The following is a 7,365-nucleotide window of genomic DNA, read 5'->3' on the forward strand; positions in this document are numbered from 1 at the left end:
ATGAACTTGTGTTTAATAATGATTCCACATAATGTCTTTGTCCTGCATGTGGGTTAATTTGTTAATTATTTTCTTTATGATCAAATGATTGTAAGATTTGCTGCATTGTAAGAATCATGAAAATATTGAGAAATGAGGTAACAATGATGAAAAGATATCCTTTCAAATGCTGCGTATAGTTCAAACCTCCAAATGATTAAAAATACATAGTCAATAACCAATAAAATAAAAATGCAAACATTTAAATTATCTAAACTAGAAGTAAAATAGTTCTGTGCTGTATTTATAAGTTACTGTGTAGTTCTATGTCTACCAAAAATACATATTTCAATACATATTTTATTTTCATTCATTCATTTTCTTTTTGGCTTAGTCCCTTTATTAACCAGGGGTCGCCACAGTGCTATGAACCGCCAACTTTTCCAGCATGTTTTTATGCAGCAGATGCTCTTCCAGCCGCAATCCATCTCTTGGAAAATATTTTATTTTTTATCTTGCATTCAATAAAACATTATACAAAGTTAATTTTTATTTTCAGAATAACAACAGTCGCACTGTTATCTCACAACAAGTGCAGCAGTTTTTTGTTAGACATTCTAACAAATTAATACAAATGTTTCAAAGTAAGGACAAAAATAAAAGGAGATTAATTTTTTTTTTTTTTTTTTTAGAAAAATCCATGAGGACCAAATGGATCCATCAGATCTTTGATGTAAATCATAGGTTAATTTTTCCAGAGGTAGAAGTGTGGTTGCCTGACTCAGCCACATATTGACTGGAGGTATCTGAGCAGTTGACCATAATAATGTACATTTTTTGCCCAAGTATATGCAAAAATTAAATTTATCATAAAAATGTATCATAAAATTAATATTTTAAAAGCTCTTAATGTCACTTAATGTAATAATTTCATTTTAATATAGAGTTCCTTAAATCGTTATATGTTGTAAGCAGTGAGGCATACAATAATGCTCTTGATTTACAACACTGATTGATTTTAGAGGAATGCTTACATACTGTACATATCTATGTATTTAAAAAAAGACAATTTGGTTATAGATGATGACAATTTTATTTAATTTTTTACAGATTTTATTACATGCTTTAGATTCAGGGTTAAGGTCATCCTCTTCTGGATTACAGTAAAAGAAAATCCACAGTCAATGTCATACTCATCAGCTGGAGCTTTATTTAAAAAAAATCTATGTTCTCTGCTCCAGCCAAAACTTGCAGGTACCTTGCAGGTTTCTAGATTGCACCATCTTATTGTTGTTTATTTCTCAGTTATTTTGTTGCTTTTTGAGAATGATGATCCATAGACCTTTTAACCCCTCTTCGTTAAGGCCACATGTCGAATCTTAAAAGAAGAACACAACAACATAAAAATATATTAATATCCTTTGGACTGGGTAACCTTATGCTTATGTCTGTGCCAAAAAATACAAATACATACCAGTACTTTTCAGAAGCAAACAAGCAGGAAAGTTCTTTGAAGGAACCAGGATGAGTTGAAAGGTATTTATAGTGGTTGACCATCTCTGCCACAAGAATCCACTGCTTCTCCTGAAGAATCCTGACCAGCAGGATGATGTTGAACACCCTCCTCTTTGTTGCTGGGTCAGCAAAGTCTGAAATATATTTATGAAAAGAAAGTTGTATAACAAGGATTATACGTCAACTTTTAAAGAATCAACACTGACAGAAGTCTAGTGTACATACCATGCAATATGACGAAGACATCCATATCACTTCTGTTTTTTGTTGTCTTTGCTTCTGCTACTGAAAAAAAAAAAATGACAGTAATAGTAACACAATTTTTCATGACTACATGTAATATTAATAAGAATTTCCTCACCCTCTGCCCACTCCTCTACATCACAGACCAAAGTCTTCCAATTGGTTTCCAGTCACTGCCAGTTTCATGGATTCTGTTTTGCAACTTGCTTTGCAGAGCTGTTGCGGTCTACAGTGATAAGCAATCAAAAATCACAATATTATTAAAATAGGTTACTGAACAACCAAAACAAATTCAACTGGATATTGTTACCTTCTGATATCAATAGGTCAGAGAGATGGCCAAATTGTTGAATATCTGCTAATTCCAGCACATGACCATGAGAGTTACAGTAGCATGTCTGGTCACTCCAATCCTATAGAAGAAATATTGCACTGTTCAACCTCCTTCCCAAAAGTAAAACCAGGCATATCCTGGTATGCCTCACTCCATTTCACCTGGTTAACATATACAAACAAACAAACAAACAAACAAACAAACAAACAAACAAACAAACAAACAAATAAGTAAACCAATAAGTTTTGGCATTTACTTGTAGATCAGTTTAAGACAATCACATAGTTCATCTATGTCAGATATAATCTCATGTGATTAGGCATGAAACACACTAAAATCATGGGCTTAAAGATGGTGCTGAAACTTTGGACAGCTTTTTGCAACTCTTTGGAGGTAGTGTCATTAGTTGATGTAGTCCACAAATCTTCCTGTCAATTCTTAATCCTTAGCTGTAAATAAACCTTCAAAAATGCCAGTGTTTGAAAAAGGAATGAAACAGTACAGAACAAGTGCATGACAGTTTATATCTTCTAATCTAATTTTCTTAGGTGAACATCACAGAGCTGTTTTCTTGTTAATTTAGTTTCAACACATACAGTTTAAAGTACCTCGTGCATTCTTGAAATGGTTATGCTTATGGTTCATATCTACTTAAATTGGCAGTATATCTAGTGTGGAAGCAGAACAGATGAAGGGCTCTTCCTTGCAAATACTATCCACCTTGTATTGCACAGACTCCCACTCAAGAATATCTCAGAAAAATGTCTGCTGAGATCTTAGCAGTCCATTAAAAATTATTATACCAACATCTTTTCCACCAATGGAAAGAATATAAAAATACTTTAGGATATATTAATACTTGCATGACCAAATCTGAGATTAAAAGGCCATCAGTATGCCTTAGTTTAAATAAAACCAAAATTTTACTCTAGCCCACTGTCACCTAGGTCTACAGATACAGGGACTAATGGAAACAATGAAGTACACACTGACAGTCACTGGAGCAAGGCCCTCTCACAGTTGGGAAGATTGGAGTTCCTATGAGCTGTACCAGATAAAAACAACAAAAAAATGTACATTTATAACATTTCTAACTTATCCTAAGACTAGTAGACAAGCAGCATAAGCAGTTCTAATTTCCTAAACCCCAATGTGGACAGTTGATGGCCTATAAGGTGTTATAAAATCAGACAAAACAAAATACTTTCTGAAAAAGAAAAAAAATGGTTGGCTACTATCAACACCCAGAACAATTAGTTTTAAACAGTTAGGGCCACAATATTTTGTGAGCTTATGCTGTAGTTTTTTAATGTTTGTCATAAGCAATAGTAATAGTAAAACTAATGCGTTTCTTTCTGTTATTACAATAGTAGTGAAAGAATAAATGCATTTTATCTCATACAATCACATATGCCTAAACAAAGTAGACATTTCATATACATGGAATGAAAAACTTCACTAACCCTTGACTGATTCCAGAGTGGTCTTGGCCTTCCTTACATGGTGGTGCTTTCTGCAGATCATCAAGTTGTCATCAAAACTTGAGCTTATAATTGAGATCTTGATGATAAATCTGAGTATTGAGGAATCACTCATGGTGATAGGCAGAAACAGGCTGAAAGACACAAGAATTAATCAAACAAATATAAATGTGTTAACAGAGATAGAGAGAGAGACAAGTTCAATTTAACATATAAACATGGGTAAAGTGATTTTACTTTTTGCTTATTAGAAAACAAAATTGGATTTTTAAAGAAATCTAAAGAACCTGAAAAGAGCAAAGAAAAAATATTCATATCTGAACAGTGAACACCTAATAATTTACACTAGTATATGTATATATATATATATATATATATATATATATATATATATATATATATATATATATATATATATATATATGTGTGTGTGTGTGTGTGTGTGTGTGTGGTAGATTAAGCTATTTTTTTGTTTAGTTTTGTGTTGTACAATGAATAAAATGTGCTCAGACGGGCAAAATGTCTGCCTTTTTCCTTTAAAGGCATGGAAAATAATTGTTTTTACAATAAACCTTTGGAAACACTTGATGTTCTTTAATATTGAAACAATTACGAATACATTTGTATTATTAGAGTTGCATATTGCATATTATATATAGATTTTGCACGAATTCTATTGTGGAAAACAACAATCTGGTTACACTGTTCCTTATCTTAAAATGTATATATTGTTCTAATGCATGACCAACGTTATATGTGAGAAAAATATGTTTTTAATAAATGAACTTGATGTAATTAGATAACGTCGCTAGTTTACAGTACATGCTTTATCAACAAATCGTGTTTATTTGTTTACTTTTTACTTACCTTGTGGAAAACCGCAGTGAACCTTGGGATCGCAATGAACCTTGGGATAGCGAGCATAGACTGTAAAAAATAGATCGCCACATACAATGACCCCAACTTTAATAAATAATTTAAAATGAAAAATATCAGCCGAAAACATTTTTAAACTTAGTACTTGAAATTTAATATTTTTTTAAAGTAAAAAAATAATAAATAATATGAATGAATCAAAGTTTTATTAGGCATAGTTACCCTAAACTGGACAACCGAATATATTTTCACTCATTAAATATAAAGTAAATGATAAAATATTTATAAACACCAACTAATCTCCAATAAAAATATATTATGCAGCATTAACGTAATATTTAATGTTGACAGTTGAACTCATCTGAGAACTCACCGCTGATGCAATTTGACCAATAGCAGAGCGGCGTTAAACTCACCGTGAAGGGATGTCACGTGGGCCGAAGTTTATTCATACAGTAGTTTCGACCCCGTTTACAGACGCTTTTCATGAACAAAATAAAAATTACATATTTTTAAAATAAGAAAACTAAGATAATAGGCGTAAATCAGGTTTTAAAAATTGCGTTGACATCTATTGGTAATTATACGAGCCTCCAGCGTCTCCATATGACGCCTCAGGCTCAGGCACAGATTCTATAGGGAATCCCTGCACGTCTAAATATGACGCTAAAGGGGTACCCTGTGCGTCAATAACTGACGCCGAGGGTTCCTGACCAAGCGTCAGTATGTGACGAGTTGGGAGTGAGAATGTGTTGACATGGCAGCAGCTCACTGCATGTAGGCATGTAGACATGGTCAAGACGATCTGCTGCAGCTCAAAGCGAGCATCAGAATGGGGATTTAAATGACTCTGAACGTGGCATCGTTGTTGGCTCAGCAAAACTGGACAATAGAAGATTGGAGAAACGTTGCTGCTCTGATGAGTCTCCATTTCTGCTGACACATTCGGATGCTCGGGGCAGAATTTGGCCTCAACAACATGAAAGCATGGATCATCCTGCCTTGTATCAGCGGTTCAGGCTGGTGGTGGTGGTGTAATGGTGTGGGGGAGATTTTCTTTGGGTCCATTAGTACCAATTGAGCATCAACGCCACAGCCTACCTGAGTATTGCTGCTGACCACCGATTTGATTGTTTTTATATTTATTTATTGTTTATTTAGTTTTACACCATGTGTCACAATATTCCAGCCTCACATACTGCTCCTCTTGGTCTCATAACATCAATGTGTTTGATGCACAGATCAAGATAATGGAGAATGACACACAGCTGTGGAACTGTCCTAAACCGTCTGACACAGAAATGCAGCTAAACTCATTGAAACTGCCGTCACACTCACTCACACACACACACACACACACACACACACACACACACACACACATCTGTGCAGTTGTTCAGCTTGAGAAAGTCCTGCGCTGCTGTTTTCAGTAAATGCGGACCGGAGCAGTATTTGCGGGCTGTCAGCTGAAATGGATGTGCTGTCAGAGTCTGGAAAACGCTTGAAAACCTGCGTGGAAATGAAACAGACTGACGGTAAACTGCAGAGAAGCCAAACGTGTAGATCTTTATGTAAGACAGCAGATGTGAGGCTCGTAACAGCACTCACAGCAGCATTACTGTATACTTCACTGACACTTAAGCATTCACATGTCTGGCAGCACTTCATTTTAGGACTTCCTCGTCACACACTTCATGCACTTACTAATCACAGCTAACACTAGACCATGTGTAGTGAGCAGTATATATAGTTAATTAGCATTATTCCGCAGTTAAACGAATAGCTGAACAATATAACACTCGAAATATTGAAGAAAGTGTGTCATTTCCATTCACCACCAATGAGACGTTTCCTATTTAGCATAACTTCATGAACAAAATAAAACACGTATTAACCTAAAATAAAAAAGAACAATAAAATGTCAATATAATAATTACAATTAATATCATAAATGCTACTAAAGTGACGGGGTTTCTGAGTGAATATACAGTGATGCACATTATTTTTGCCATTGGACCAAATGTAAAACACTGTAATGTAGTTATAGCTGTATTTACCTGCTCTAAACATGATTCTGGATTGCATTGTTTACCAACACCGACCCAAACTACTACAATCATCATTTAGTAACTGGTGCTTTACGTTCACGTGCACCTCTTTAGTACGCTTACATTAACCAATGCAACTTTGTGTTACTGATATCTGACAAACAATAGCTCATTAGGGGAATATCTGATAAATAATTAAGCAGCTAATAATTGTGTCTTCATCTGTGATATGGTCTGTAGAATGAGTCTGAAGTGCACTAACTAGTGTACTTCAGAAGCACCCTCAAGGACGCAGAGAGCTGGCGGCGAGCGTCTGCAATCACACATTTATCAAAGCGCACAGGCTGGATTTCCCCCGGGACCCCTGACGCCTCATCAGATCTCACCATGTTCCTCTCATTGGATTGCTGTTGTGTAGCTGGACGCTCTGATGGCCATTGGTCCTGAAAATCAGCCCATCTCTCAGCCTGCTGCATCAGGACGGTCTGAGCGTTCCTTCATCTGTCCTGCAGAACATCAGCAGTGTGTGCGAGTGTGTGTATCAGACACCGCTCCATCAACAACACAGGCTCGCAGGAACATGAGCCCAGGGCTGTAGTTTTGGGAAAGGCGTTTATGTATCCTGGCTGTACTTTGTGAAATGAACATTATCAGGTGGTTTGATTCTGCTGATTACTTATTGATGACATATGAATGGCTTTCTGGAGAGGTCAGCTTGCTCAGCAGCTCACCTCGTACAACATCAGGTTCGAGAAACCAGAAGGATGCTTCTAGACACCAGGTAAAACACCCCCCCCCCCCCCTTTCAAAAAATGAAGACACACTTCCATGATGCACTTTTCTTGCTTTCTTTTGAAACACTATGGGTTGGGTTTAGGGAAGTGTGTGT

The 7,365-nt window shown here is 35.7% G+C and overlaps 1 long non-coding RNA gene across 6 annotated transcripts; it reads right to left on the bottom strand.

The window, feature by feature from the left end:
* Positions 1–1,048: 1,048 nt before the first annotated feature.
* LOC101885905 (uncharacterized) lies at positions 1,049–4,935 on the bottom strand. 6 transcript variants are annotated; one of them, XR_012391869.1, is made up of 8 exons: positions 4,845–4,935; positions 4,420–4,479; positions 3,535–3,686; positions 2,048–2,232; positions 1,856–1,963; positions 1,720–1,779; positions 1,454–1,628; positions 1,049–1,357 (listed from the first exon to the last, which is right to left on the bottom strand). It is a non-coding gene; the product is annotated as an uncharacterized lncRNA (long non-coding RNA). The 6 variants fall into 6 exon arrangements; XR_012391870.1 differs by lacking the exon at positions 4,845–4,935 and adding an exon at positions 3,065–3,116 and having other exon boundaries at positions 1,720–1,776; positions 2,048–2,150; positions 4,420–4,462; XR_012391866.1 differs by lacking the exon at positions 4,845–4,935 and adding an exon at positions 3,065–3,116 and having other exon boundaries at positions 2,048–2,150; positions 4,420–4,462.
* Between the last annotated feature and the right edge of the window lie 2,430 nt (positions 4,936–7,365).

Source organism: Danio rerio, chromosome 16 (assembly GCF_049306965.1).
Source record: "Danio rerio strain Tuebingen ecotype United States chromosome 16, GRCz12tu, whole genome shotgun sequence".
Classification (NCBI taxonomy): domain Eukaryota; kingdom Metazoa; phylum Chordata; class Actinopteri; order Cypriniformes; family Danionidae; genus Danio; species Danio rerio.